A 14853-nucleotide genomic window follows, 5' to 3' on the forward strand; every position below is an offset into this window, starting at 1 on the left:
CACCTGTGCTAGATGCTCTAGGTGGTCCTCCCAGGTGGGACTGAAGACGGCAATGTCATCCAGGTACGCGGCCGCGTACCCTTCAAGTCCCTTGAGCAGGGTGTTGACCATCCGCTGGAAAGTGGCAGGGGCATTCCTCATCCCGAATGGCATCACCGTGGACTCGTACAGTTCAAATGGGGTAATAAAGGCAGAGCGTTCCCTGGCCTTGCGAGTCAGGGGGATCTGCCAATATCCCCGGCTCAGGTCCATGATGGTCAGGTACTGAGCCCCGGCCAACTGATCGAGCAGGTCATCGATGCGTGGCATTGGGTACGCATCGGCGACCGTGACAGCATTGAGCCCCCTGTAGTCCACGCAGAACCGAGTGGTTCGGTCCTTCTTAGGGACGAGGACTACAGGCGAGGCCCAAGCGCTGTTGGATGCCTGGATCACCCCCAGCTCCAGCATCTCGTCAATCTCCTGGCGCATGTGTTGCTGCACCTCCAGGGAGACCCGATATGCTGAACGCCGGATCGGGGGATGATCCCCAGTGTCCACGTGATGGACAGCCAAGTCAGTCCTTCCGGGCTGGTTGGTAAACAACCCCCGGAAGGGGAGGAGGGTGGCCCACAGCTGGGACCGTTGGTCCTCCAAGAGCTGGTGGCCAACCTCCACATCCTCAATGGATCCGCCTGCCCTAACCTGGGCTAGCATATCCAAGAGGGTTTCCGCTTCTCCCTCCTCGGGCAGGTTGCACACGGGGAGCGCACATGCCTCCCGCTCATGATGTGCCTTCATCATGTTCACATGGAAGGGCTTTCGCCTTCCACGGGCGGGGTCCAGGGTGACCAGGTACGTTACAGGGTTGAGCTGCTGGTACACGAGGTATGGGCCTTCCCAGGCTGCCTGAAGCTTGTCCTGTGGTACGGGGACCAGTACCCACACCTTTTGACCCACTTGGTAGGTCCTCTCACAAGCGTTCTGGTCGTACCAACGCTTCTGATCGGCCTGGGCTTGAGCCATATTGTCGTGTACCAGTTGCGTCAAGGCCTGCATTTTGTCCCGGAAGCGCATGACATACTCGATGACCGACACTCCAGGGGTGGCCAAATCCCCTTCCCAAGCCTCTTTCACCAGAGCCAGGGGGCCCCGCACACGTCGCCCGTACAGGAGCTCAAACGGTGAGAATCCTGTTGAGGCCTGTGGAACCTCCCGGTAAGCAAATAACAGGTGTGGGAGATACCGCTCCCAGTCACGCCCATGGGAGTCGACCAACATCTTAAGCATCTGCTTTAAGGTGCCATTGAACCGCTCGCACAGGCCATTAGTCTGTGGATGGTACGGGCTGGCCACCAGATGTCGCACCTGGACCTGCTTACAGAGGGTCTCCATCAGCTGGGACATGAATTGGGTCCCCCGGTCGGTGAGCATTTCCTGGGGAAAACCCACTCGGGAGAAAATCTCCAGCAATGCGGTGGCCACCTTGTCAGCCCGAATGGACGACAAGGCCACTGCTTCTGGGTACCGGGTGGCATAGTCAACTACCGTCAGTATGAAGCGTTTCCCGGAGCTGCTGGGGATGGCCAGCGGGCCGACCAGATCCACAGCCACCCTCCTGAAAGGCTCATCGATGATTGGCAGAGATACTAGTGGGGCTTTGGGGTGTGGCCCCGCCTTCCCCACTCTCTGACAGGTTTCACACGAACGGCAGTAGGCAGCCACATCGGCCCCCATTTTTGGCCAGTAGAAATGCTGGTTTAACCTGGCCTTGGTCTTAGCGATCCCTAGGTGTCCGGCCATCGGAATCTCATGTGCGATCCGCAACAACTCCGTCCGGAACGGATAGGGTACCACCAACTGTCGGTCCCTGGGCCACGCCTCCGGTGAACCCTGCTGGACCGTGGCCCGGTACAGCCGTCCTTGGTCCCAGACCACTCGCTCCGGGTCCGAGTCCGAGGGAGGCTGTGCCGCCTGCTCCTTTAGAGCTTTCAGGCTGTCGTCAGCTTCTAACGCTGCCTGAAACCCCTGACCAGATGTGGCCAGAATCGACGAGACTGTCACATCTTCGGTCAGTACCCCGGGACCTGTGTCCTGGCCTCCACCTGACTCGGCTGCCACTTGGTCAGAAGGGGAAGAGCTATCGGACCTCCGGGAGGCCCCTTGGCTTCCAGCACTCCCACTGCGGGTGACAGCGGCCACAGCCGCTGCGACCGTGGGTCGTGCCTGCTCCTCCTCCGTTCCTGACCAAGTCGCCGGTTCAGGCAGACCTACCTGGCTTCCTGACACCCCGGTTGTGGGGGAACCCTGCACCGAGATCTTACCTGGGAGCACTTCCGCTCCTGGACCGGCCCCAATCTCACCTGCCTGTTCCCCCTCTGCAGCAACAGAACCCCGCTGTGAAATCTCTGGGGACCCCACATTTGCTGTGGTAGCCCCCACCCCACACACTGGTCCTCCCCCTGCAGCACCCTGCTCTCTGCTTATCCCTGCAGAGGGCAACAGATCCCAGCTCACAGGCTGGTTACTTGTAGAGGCATGGTCACACCTTTCTCTGACCCCCTCCCCTGTCACAGCTGCAGCTGAGTGTGTGTTTTTGGTGTCTATGCAAGCAGAAATATCAGAGTTCACTCCCTCCTCCCTTACATCATTCATAGATAACACATTAACATTGTCCGGAGGCACGTCAGCACTGGCTGAAGGTTCAGCCTTTGGGGCGGGGCCAAACTGGGAGGTTATTTGCCCCAAATCTGTCCCAAGTAGCACGTTTGCAGGGATCCGATCAGTTACCCCCACCTCCCTCACCCCTCGCCCTGCGCCCCAGTCCACATAAATGTCAGCAACAGGCAGCGCCGGGTCAATGCCTCCAATCCCGGAGACAGCGAGGGTTTTTCCAGGGATCAAGTCTTGGGGGGACACCATCTCAGGCCGCACCAGAGTCACCTCCGAGGCGCTGTCTCGCAGTCCTATGGTCACAGACTGGCCGACGGTGACAGGTTGGAAGCTGTCCAGGGACCTACCACCACCCCCACCCACACAATACACCTTGGGCGGCCCTTGGGACGGGGACGGAGCCGGGGTCTTGGGACGCTGAGGGCACATGGCCTTGAAGTGTCCAGGTAGGTTGCACTGGTGGCACCGTCTTGGTTCCGCCACGGGCCTGGAGAGGGGAGTTGAGGGGGACACCCCCTGCAGTCTAGGGGCAGGTGGGGCAGTCGCAGAATTCATCTTACCCCCTCTCCAGGTGCTGCTGGTGGCCGCTCTCCTGGCCTCAGGGGCCCGGTTGTTGGTGTAGTCATCGGCAAGGGCAGCTGTAGCCGTGGACCCCTTTGGCTTCTGGTCTCGGATGAACTGGCGGAGATCCTCAGGGCAGTTCCACAAGAGTTGCTCCGTGATGAACAAGTCCAGGATCTCCGGTCCGGTGGAAAGCTGCAGGCCTTGGGTCCAGTGGTCGGCAGCTCGGGCAAGTGCCCGCCTGTGGTCAGCCCAGGAGTCCTTTGGTCCCTTCTGCAGCGTCCGGAACTTCTTGCGGTAGGACTCCGGAGTGAGGTTGTACTGTTGGATCAGGGCCCGCTTGATGGTGTCGTAGCCCTGATCTGCCTCAGCAGGCAAGTCCCCAAGGATTTCCAGGGCCTTACCCCTTAAACGGGGGGTCAGGTATTTGGCCCACTGGTCCTTGTCCAGATGGTGCTGCAAGCAAGTCCGTTCAAAAGCAGTCAAGAAAGAGTCCAAGTCTCCATCCTTCTCCAGCACTGGGAAGTCCTCAACACGGACCTTTGGAAGTTTGGTGTCTTGAAGGTCACGTGTGGCTGATGAGGGCCGGAGCTGAGCTAGCTGCAGCTGGTAGTCACGCTCTGCCTGTCGCTCTCGCTCTCGCTCTTCACGCGCTGCTTGCCGCTCCGCAGCCTCACGCACTGCTTGCCGCTCCGCAGCCTCAGCATCACGCGCTGCCTGCCGCTCTGCCCTGTGCTCTGCCAGGAGTCCCTTGTAGCCCTCCTGGTCTCCAGCCTGGAGAAGGGCCATAGCCATTTGAAGAAGGCTATCCGAGCCTCCCAGGCTCGGTGGAATGGCACGTGGTGATCTGCGGCCCGCTGCGGAGCCTGGTGATTCACTGTCCATTGCAGAGCGGAGGGCTGGCATCTGGCTCGTTGAGGACCCTTGGGTGAGCTGCTCCTCCTCTTGTCCAGCAGTGCCCGGTTGTGCAATGTCCTCTGCGGAGCTGTTTTCTGGCGTCGAGCTCCTGGAGGACTCGTGGGCAACCTCCTCATTACTGCCCACAGCACCGTCCTCCCTCTCTTCGGCTCCTGCTTTAGCATTGGCCAGTTGCCTAGCTTTGCTCCTGGTGCCATCAGCCATTCTTGCAGACTTTTGGTCACTGACACAGAACTGACACCTGATGCCTCCACACACCTTACAGTATCTGCACTCTGACACTCTAGTGTTGAGCTAGTCTGAAGACCCCAGCAGCCACAGCTGCTGCAGGCAGTCTTTAGTGTCTGGGAGTATGGGTCTCACACTCACACACACTATTATCTCGATCCCACCGCTTGCCACCAATATGTCACGAACCACCGGGGGGGTCACTCAGAAATCCCCCGCGCTGGCTACCAGTACGTCACAATCGGGGGGTAACAAGTGGGGGTCACCCCTCCTTTATACCTCCCGACCGACAGACAGAGCACGTGACGCGCTCTCTAGCGCCCCTCTTATAGTCAGGCCAATTATGGAATTGCCCGACAATAAGCAAGGAGGCCGCTATACTACTTATGCCGATTATTGAAGGGTCCCCAGTGAGAGTAGGGTATATATTCCCCCGACCTCCGCGGGCGGAATATATAAAATCTCCCCGAATCTCACTGGCCTCCCCACAATAATCCTTGGCACAATTCGCTGCCACCAACCGATTTACGGTAACTATTAGCCGAACACACAGACGTGGGATTCAAGATCGAGATAACAGAACAGCCCAAGATTAATTATATAATTTAATCAGCCTAAAGCACACTAGAAACTACAATATATACAATAGGGAATCTACAGAATATACATATGTCAGAGTACAGTTACAGATAAAGCATGGGTTACAACCAGGCATACACAGTTCCAGCAGTTACCTTGTTGCGTCTGGCCACAGGGGGGCGCTGTAGACCAGGTTTCCAGGAACTCCCTCACAGGTCTTTCCCAACCAGGCCCCCGAGCAGAAGAACACTGGAAAATGGCCGAAGTAGGGTTATCAACCTGGGCAGATCCAGGTCCCCTCCTACCTTAGTGACCTCACAGGGAAGCACTGCCACTCCCCCTGCATGGATCAGAATTATCCAGCAAAGGGGATATTGGCCATAACTTTGCCTGGGAGCGTCGTAGGCAGACGCCAATGCTCTCATTGTGACAGTTATGAATTTAGCTACAGAACGAGGGGACTCATGACCTGTCTACGAGTTCCCATATGGCTGATATCACGCCTGGGGTATTTCCCAAGCTCCCCCTTCCATAAAAAAGGTGTGCCAGCATCGTCCGCCTGCGCAAACACCATTTTTATGGTTGCCATATTTATCGGAGATATGGCTTGCGAGATATGAACCATTTTTTACTGGAGTCGTTCTGTCTGGCTACTTCCAAGCCTTGCTAATGAGATACAACTCTTGTTACAGGGGGACGGCAGGGAGTCATCCTGGGTCCATTGTCCTCACATCATCTCATCTCCATATCAGAGGAGATGGCTGTTGGAGGTGTAAGTGGGATGTGACACCTTCACAGATGCTGGACATTTGAGAACCAGAAGGGAGGGGGGGGGCACTGCCAGGGAGTGATGAGAGCAATTATGACTTCTAGTCATAATTCCTCTTCATATCCCAGGATTTACCTCACACTATCATCTTGATAAAATCAATATTTTCTCTGCTGCAGATCTAGCAGTTATACAGAGCTCATGAATATGCTGGACTACCTGCAGCATGCCAAGTAGTCCGGTAATGATAATCTCCTGCTGATCAATCAGTGATTTTATCAAAATCTACACTAAGCAGCCCAGTAAGTGACACATCACTGGAATCAGGATCTCTGCCCCTACTTTATGCTGCTCTCAGATTAGGTGGCAAAAACCTGGTGACAGATTCCCTTTAACTTGCAGTTTTCTGTGGACTGTGATGCATAGAGGTTGTAGAAGCCAATCAGCTCAACGTATTTATGAAACCCGATTGCAAAAATGCCACAAATACAGTTAGGTCCAGAAATATTTGGACAGTGACACAATTTTCGCGAGTTGGGCTCTGCATGCCACCACATTGGATTTGAAATGAAACCTCTACAACAGAATTCAAGTGCAGATTGTAACGTTTAATTTGAAGGTTTGAACAAAAATATCTGGTAGGAATTGTACACATTTCTTTACAAACACTCCACATTTTAGGAGGTCAAAAGTAATTGGACAAATAAACCAAACCCAAACAAAATATTTTTATTTTCAATATTTTGTTGCGAATCCTTTGGAGGCAATCACTGCCTTAAGTCTGGAACCCATGGACATCACCAAACGCTGGGTTTCCTCCTTCTTAATGCTTTGCCAGGCCTTTACAGCCGCAGCCTTCAGGTCTTGCTTGTTTGAGGGTCTTTCCGTCTTAAGTCTGGATTTGAGCAAGTGAAATGCATGCTCAATTGGGTTAAGATCTGGTGATTGACTTGGCCATTGCAGAATGTTCCACTTTTTTGCACTCATGAACTCCTGGGTAGCTTTGGCTGTATGCTTGGGGTCATTGTCCATCTGTACCATGAAGCGCCGTCCGATCAACTTTGCGGCATTTGGCTGAATCTGGGCTGAAAGTATATCCCGGTACACTTCAGAATTCATCCGGCTACTCTTGTCTGCTGTTATGTCATCAATAAACACAAGTGACCCAGTGCCATTGAAAGCCATGCATGCCCATGCCATCACGTTGCCTCCACCATGTTTTACAGAGGATGTGGTGTGCCTTGGATCATGTGCCGTTCCCTTTCTTCTCCAAACTTTTTTCTTCCCATCATTCTGGTACAGGTTGATCTTGGTCTCATCTGTCCATAGAATACTTTTCCAGAACTGAGCTGGCTTCATGAGGTGTTTTTCAGCAAATTTAACTCTGGCCTGTCTATTTTTGGAATTGATGAATGGTTTGCATCTAGAGGTGAACCCTTTGTATTTACTTTCATGGAGTCTTCTCTTTACTGTTGACTTAGAGACAGATACACCTACTTCACTGAGAGTGTTCTGGACTTCAGTTGATGTTGTGAACGGCTTCTTCTTCACCAAAGAAAGTATGCGGCGATCATCCACCACTGTTGTCATCCGTGGACGCCCAGGCCTTTTTGAGTTCCCAAGCTCACTAGTCAATTCCTTTTTTCTCAGAATGTACCCGACTGTTGATTTTGCTACTCCAAGCATGTCTGCTATCTCTCTGATGGATTTTTTTTTTTTTTCAGCCTCAGGATGTTCTGCTTCACCTCAATTGAGAGTTCCTTAGACCGCATGTTGTCTGGTCACAGCAACAGCTTCCAAATGCAAAACCACACACCTGTAATCAACCCCAGACCTTTTAACTACTTCATTGATTACAGGTTAACGAGGGAGACGCCTTCAGAGTTAATTGCAGCCCTTAGAGTCCCTTGTCCAATTACTTTTGGTCCCTTGAAAAAGAGGAGTCTATGCATTACAGAGCTATGATTCCTAAACCCTTTCTCCGATTTGTATGTGAAAACTCTCATATTGCAGCTGGGAGTGTGCACTTTCAGCCCATATTATATATAGAATTGTATTTCTGAACATGTTTTTGTAAACAGCTAAAATAACAAAACTTGTGTCCAGGGCTGTGGAGTCGGAGTCGTGGAGTCGGAGTCGGAGCTCATTTTGGTGGAGTCGGAGTCGGAGTCGGTATAAAATGCACCGACTCCGACTCCTAAAATATATAATAAATTGGGGACAGGAGTGCAATGCAGAATGTGCTGAATATTTTACTAAATAACAACATTTAGTATAATGCTTATATTTAAGTGAAAAATTTATTGTAGTACAATGTGAACATCAGACATTTAATTGTTTTTATGATACAATAATCAAGATATTTGGATAGAACATAAAATATTTATTGGAATACAACTTTAGAACACAAAAAAACTAATAAATTGTAAATATGTAATATATATAATATATATATATATACAGTGTATATACACACACACAAGATATATATGTAATCTACTGTATATTACATAGTGTATTACATATTTACAATTTATTACAGTTTTTTGTGTTCTAAAGTTGTATTCCAATAAATATATTTTATGTTCTATCCAAATATCTTGATTATTGTATCATAAAAATTATTAAATGTCTGATGTTCACATACACATATTCATGTACTACAATACATTTTTCACCTAACTATAAGCAATATATGTAGGAGTCGGAGTCGGAGCCGGAGTCGGAGCCGGAGTCGGAGCCGGAGTCGGAGCCGGAGTCGGAGTCGGAGCCGGAGTCGGAGTCGGTGCAAGAGAATTTGAGGAGTCGGAGTCGGAGTCGGAGTCGAAGGTTTGGCTTACCGACTCCACAGCCCTGCTTGTGTCACTGTCCAAATATTTCTGGCCCTGACTGTACATAGGATAAAAGAAATGCTGGATGGTTAGGTTATAACCATTATCCCTGATGGTTTATATAAAAACCTAAGGAAAACATTGTTGGGTGGGGGGGGCACAACCATTTCTCGGTCAATGCCATTTTCTCTCGGTTTTCCTTTTTATATATTTATGATGTCTCTTATTCTGTTTTTGTTTTGTATGTTTTTCGCACAGTTGAGTTATATGATATTCGGCTTCCTCCGGATGTGATGCCGTTCTTCTTTCTTTTTCGCTCCTAATTGGGAGACCCAGACAATTGGGTGTATAGCTACTGCCTCCGGAGGCCGCACAAAGTACTACACTTAATAGTGTAAGGCCCCTCCCCTTCTGGCTATACACCCCCCCGTGGGAGCACGGGTCCCTCAGTTTTTTGCTTTGTGCGAAGGAGGTCAGACATCCACGCATAGCTCCACTATTTAGTCAGCAGCAGCTGCTGACTATGTCGGATGGAAGAAAAGAGGGCCCATACAGGGCCCCCAGCATGCTCCCTTCTCACCCCACTTTCTGTCGGTGGTGCTTGTTAAGGTTGAGGTACCCATTGCGGGTACGGAGGCTGGAGCCCACATGCTGATTCCTTCCCCATCCCCATTAGGGCTCTGGGCGAAGTGGGATTTTACCGGTCTCCAGGCACTGAGACCGTGCTCCATCCACAGCCCCTGGAGAAGCCGCTGGATATGGAGCTGAGTATCGTCAGGGACATGGCCCTGCTCCGTCAAGGTACTCTGTGTCCCCGTGCATACGCGCGCACACCGCAGCATTGCTGGGTGTGTTAGTGCGCCGGGGACAACAGCGCTGCTGCGCTTGTGCCATTTCCTCACTTCAGCTTAGCTGAGTGGGTAGACTCAGGGAGAACGGTCGCGCCGGCCGCTGGGACTGCGACGCGGCTGGGACTTGTGGTGCGCCGGGGACTTCCGCGCTGACCGTGCATATATCACGGCCGCGCTTATTACTACAGTCCCCGGCTTTTGCGGCCTAGTTCGTTCGTTCCCGCCTCCGCACCTGCCAGTCAGGAGGAGGGCGGGACGCTGTACAGAGCATCAGCGCTGAGGGCTGGAGTCTTTTTTACATACTCCAGCCCTCACACCAGGCACAGTAGGACGCAGTTTCCCGCACTTTGTTTGTGGCACGCCCACGGTCTGCCCCTCTTCACTGAACGCCGGCAGCCATTCCTGCCTGCACGCTGAGCTGCAGAGGGGAGACGGGGAGACCCAGACACGGGATTCTACGGCCTCATACCCGCTGTTCAGCGGGCGGTAAGCAGCCCTCAAGGGCTCACCCCCACTTGTGCCGTTTGTATACTGAGTATTTTGTGTTTGCAAATACTTTGTACTGTACGGTCGCTGGTGATTCTCGGCTATATACCCTCCTAGATTACAAGGAGGCAACAGCATGTCGTCCGCAAAACGCAAGGGTGCCAAGGCACAGACATTATATGCTGCCTGTACCGCATGTGGGGCTGCTCTACCGGCAGGTTCCACTGACCCCCATTGTGTGCAGTGCTCGGCCCCTGTGCAACTTGCACAGCCGGGGCCTCTGCTGGACGTGACCCAGAGTGTACCACCTGTGAATGCTGTCCAGGTGACAGGAACGGAGTTTGCAGCTTTTGCTGACAGATTGTCTATGACCATGTCAAAGATTCTTGAAACATTGCAGTCTAGACCAGTAACTCAGACCATGGACACTGTGGCATCATTGCTCCCTGGTCCCCCTCAGCTGGAACACTTCCAAGCTCCGGGGGTGTCACATGCACCCCAGGGTGACGATTCTGACTCAGACAACAGTCCCAGACAACCTAAGCGGGCTCGTTATGAGGGGCCCTCAACTTCGTCTCACTGGTCAGGATCCCAGCGGGACGAATCTATGGGTGATGAGGCGGATGTAACTGATCAAGATTCTGATCCTGGGACCGCTCTCAATCTGGATACACCGGATGGTGACGCCATAGTGAATGATCTTATAGCGTCCATCAATAGGATGTTAGATATTTCCCCGCCAGCTCTTCCTGCGGAGGAGGCAGCTTCACAGCAGGAGAAATTCCATTTCAGATATCCCAAGCGTAAATTAAGCACTTTTCTGGACCACTCTGACTTTAGAGATGCAATCCAGAAACACCACGCTTATCCTGAGAAGCGGTTTTCTAAACGGCTTAAAGATACACGCTATCCTTTTCCCCCTGACGTGGTCAAGGGTTGGACCCAGTGTCCCAAGGTGGACCCTCCAATCTCCAGGCTTGCAGCTAGATCTTTAGTTGCAGTAGAAGATGGAGCGGCACTTAAAGATGCCACTGACAGGCAGATGGAGCTCTGGCTGAAATCCATCTATGAAGCTATTGGAGCGTCGTTGGCGCCAGCTTTTGCAGCCGTATGGGCACTCCAAGCCATTTCAGCTGGGCTTATACAAGTCGACTCGGTCACACGTACATCTGCCCCGCAGGTGGCACCATTGACCTCTCAAATGTCTGCATTCGCGTCTTACGCGATTAATGCTGTCCTGGACTCTACGAGCCGTACGGCGGTGGCGTCAGCCAACTCCGTGGTTTTGCGCAGAGCCCTGTGGTTAAGAGAAAGGAAGGCAGATTCTGCTTCCAAGAAGTGCTTAACCAGTTTGCCTTTTTCTCGCGACCGATTGTTTGGGGAGCGTTTGGATGAAATCATTAAACACTCCAAGGGTAAGGACTCATCCTTACCTCAACACAGACAAAACAAGCCCCAACAAAGGAGGGGTCAGTCTGGTTTTCGGTCCTTTCGAGGCTCAGGCAGGTCCCAATTCTCCTCGTCCAAAAGGACTCAAAAGGATCAGAGAGGCTCAGATTCTTGGCGGACTCAGTCACGCCCAAAAAAGACAGCAGGAAGAACCGTTACCAAGACGGCTTCCTCATGACTTTCAGCCTCCTCTCTCCGCATCCTCGGTCGGTGGCAGGCTCTCCCGCTTTGGCGACATTTGGCTGTCACAGGTCAAAGACCGTTGGGTGAAGGACATTCTGTCTCACGGGTACAGGATAGAGTTCAGCTCTCGTCCTCCAACTCGTTTCTTCAGAACTTCCCCACCGCCCGACCGAGCCGATGCTCTGCTGCAGGCGGTGGCCGCTCTAAAGGCGGAAGGAGTGGTGACTTCCGTTCCTCTTCAGGAACAAGGTCACGGTTTTTACTCCAATCTGTTTGTGGTGCCAAAGAAGGACGGGTCCTTTCGGCCCGTCCTGGATCTAAAGTTGCTCAACAAACACGTAAAAACCAGGAGGTTCCGGATGGACTCTCTACGCTCCGTCATAGCCTCAATGTCTCAAGGAGATTTCTTAGCATCAATAGACATCAAAGATGCTTATCTTCACGTGCCGATTGCGCCAGAGCATCAGCGTTTTCTACGCTTCGTTATAGAAAGCGAACACCTGCAGTTCGTAGCGTTACCTTTCGGGCTGGCAACAGCCCCTCGGGTCTTCACCAAGGTCATGGCAGCAGTAGTAGCTGTCCTGCACTCGCAGGGTCACTCCGTGATCCCGTATTTGGACGATCTACTTATAAAGGCACCCTCTCAAGAGGCATGCCAACACAGTCTGGACGTGGCACTGAAGACTCTCCAGAGTTTCGGGTGGATTATCAACTTTTCAAAGTCAAATCTAACCCCGACCCAATCACTAACATATCTTGGCATGGAGTTTCATACTCTCTCAGCGATAGTGAAGCTTCCACTGGACAAGCAGTGCTCTCTGCAGACAGGGGTGCAATCTCTCCTGCAGAACCAGTCCCACTCCTTGAGGCGCCTCATGCATTTCCTAGGGAAGATGGTGGCAGCAATGGAAGCAGTCCCTTTCGCGCAGTTTCATCTGCGCCCTCTACAATGGGACATTCTCCGCCAATGGGACGGGAAGTCGACGTCCCTCGACAGGGATGTCTCCCTCTCTCAGGCAGCCAAGGACTCTCTCCGATGGTGGCTTCTTCCCACCTCATTGTCAAAAGGAAAGTCGTTCCTACCCCCATCCTGGGCGGTGGTCACGACAGATGCGAGCCTATCAGGGTGGGGAGCAGTGTTTCTTCACCACAGGGCTCAGGGTACGTGGACTCAGAGAGAGTCCACCCTTCAGATCAATGTTCTGGAAATCAGAGCAGTCTATCTTGCTCTGCGAGCCTTCCAACAGTGGCTGGAGGGCAAGCAGATCCGGATTCAGTCGGACAATTCCACAGCGGTGGCGTACATCAACCACCAAGGGGGAACACGCAGTCGGCAAGCCTTTCAAGAAGTCCGGCGGATTCTGACGTGGGTGGAAAACACAGCATCCACCATATCCGCAGTTCACATCCCAGGCGTGGAAAACTGGGAAGCAGACTTTCTCAGTCGCCAGGGCATGGACGCAGGGGAATGGTCCCTTCACCCGGACGTGTTTCAGGAGATCTGTCGCCACTGGGGGATGCCGGACGTCGACCTGATGGCGTCACGGCACAACAACAAGGTCCCGGTTTTCATGGCACGGTCTCACGATCACCGAGCTCTGGCGGCAGACGCCTTAGTTCAGGATTGGTCGCAGTTCCGACTACCTTATGTGTTTCCACCGCTGGCATTGTTGCCCAGAGTGCTCCGCAAAATCAGGTCCGACTGCCGTTGCGCCATTCTCGTCACTCCAGACTGGCCAAGGAGGTCGTGGTACCCGGATCTGTGGCATCTTACGGTAGGACAACCGTGGGCGCTACCAGGCCGTCCAGACTTGCTGTCTCAAGGGCCGTTTTTCCATCTGAATTCTGCGGCCCTGAACCTGACTGTGTGGCCATTGAGTCCTGGATCCTAGGGACCTCAGGTTTATCTCATGATGTTGTTGCCACCATGAGACAGGCTAGGAAACCATCCTCCGCCAAGATCTACCACAGAACGTGGAAGATATTCTTATCTTGGTGCTCCGCTCAGGGAGTTTCTCCCTGGCCATTTGCATTGCCTATTTTTCTTTCCTTCCTGCAGTCTGGGTTGGAAAAAGGTTTGTCGCTTAGCTCCCTTAAAGGACAAGTCTCTGCGCTATCCGTATTCTTTCAGAAGCGCCTGGCGCGACTTCCTAAGGTACGCACGTTCCTGCAAGGGGTTTGTCATATCGTTCCCCCTTACAAGCGGCCATTGGAACCCTGGGATCTGAACAAGGTTCTAATTGCTCTCCAGAAGCCACCTTTCGAGCCTATGAAGGAGATTTCCTTTTCTCGGCTTTCACAGAAAGTGGCTTTTCTGGTGGCGGTCACGTCTCTTCGGAGAGTGTCAGAGCTGGCGGCGTTATCTTGCAAATCTCCCTTCCTGGTGTTTCACCAAGACAAGGTAGTACTGCGTCCAATTCCAGAGTTTCTTCCCAAGGTGGTATCTTCCTTTCATCTCAATCAGGATATCGCTTTACCATCTTTGTGTCCGCTTCCAGTTCACCAATTTGAAAAGGGTTTGCATCTGTTGGACCTGGTGAGAGCACTCAGGATCTACATTTCCCGCACGGCGCCTCTGCGCCGTTCGGATGCACTCTTTATCCTGGTCGCTGGTCAGCATAAAGGGTCGCAAGCTTCCAAATCCACCCTTGCGCGGTGGATCAAGGAACCAATTCTTCACGCCTACCGTTCTGCTGGGCTTCCGACTCCTTCTGGACTGAAGGCCCATTCTACCAGAGCCGTGGGTGCGTCCTGGGCATTACGGCATCAGGCTACGGCTCAGCAGGTGTGCCAGGCGGCTACCTGGTCGAGTCTGCACACTTTTACCAAGCATTATCAGGTGCATACCTACGCTTCGGCGGATGCCAGCCTAGGTAGACAAGTCCTGCAGGCGGCGGTGGCCCACCTGTAAGAAAGGGCTGCCTGACAGCCCAATCACGAGGTATTCTTTTACCCACCCAGGGACTGCTTTTGGACGTCCCAATTGTCTGGGTCTCCCAATTAGGAGCGAAAAAGAAGAAGGGAATTTTGTTTACTTACCGTAAATTCCTTTTCTTCTAGCTCCAATTGGGAGACCCAGCACCCGCCCTGTTTTTTCTTAGGGTATTTGTTTTTCGGGTGCACATGTTGTTCATGTTGATAAGTTACGTTCTCCGATATTGTTTATCGGATTTAATTTGTTTTTTAAACAGTTATTGGCTTTCCTCCTTCTTGCTTTTGCACTAAAACTGAGGGACCCGTGCTCCCACGGGGGGGTGTATAGCCAGAAGGGGAGGGGCCTTACACTTTTAAGTGTAGTACTTTGTGCGGCCTCCGGAGGCAGTAGCTATACACCCAATTGTCTGGG

The 14853-nt window shown here is 52.5% G+C and overlaps 1 protein-coding gene across 1 annotated transcript in view; it reads left to right on the forward strand.

The window, feature by feature from the left end:
- MIPEP (mitochondrial intermediate peptidase) overlaps positions 1-14853 on the forward strand; it is a 225448-nt gene that overhangs the window by 28502 nt on the left and 182093 nt on the right. The gene's annotated exons all lie outside the window — the stretch shown is intronic.

Source organism: Anomaloglossus baeobatrachus, chromosome 2, assembly GCF_048569485.1.
Source record: "Anomaloglossus baeobatrachus isolate aAnoBae1 chromosome 2, aAnoBae1.hap1, whole genome shotgun sequence".
In the NCBI taxonomy this organism is placed as follows: Eukaryota; Metazoa; Chordata; class Amphibia; order Anura; family Aromobatidae; genus Anomaloglossus; species Anomaloglossus baeobatrachus.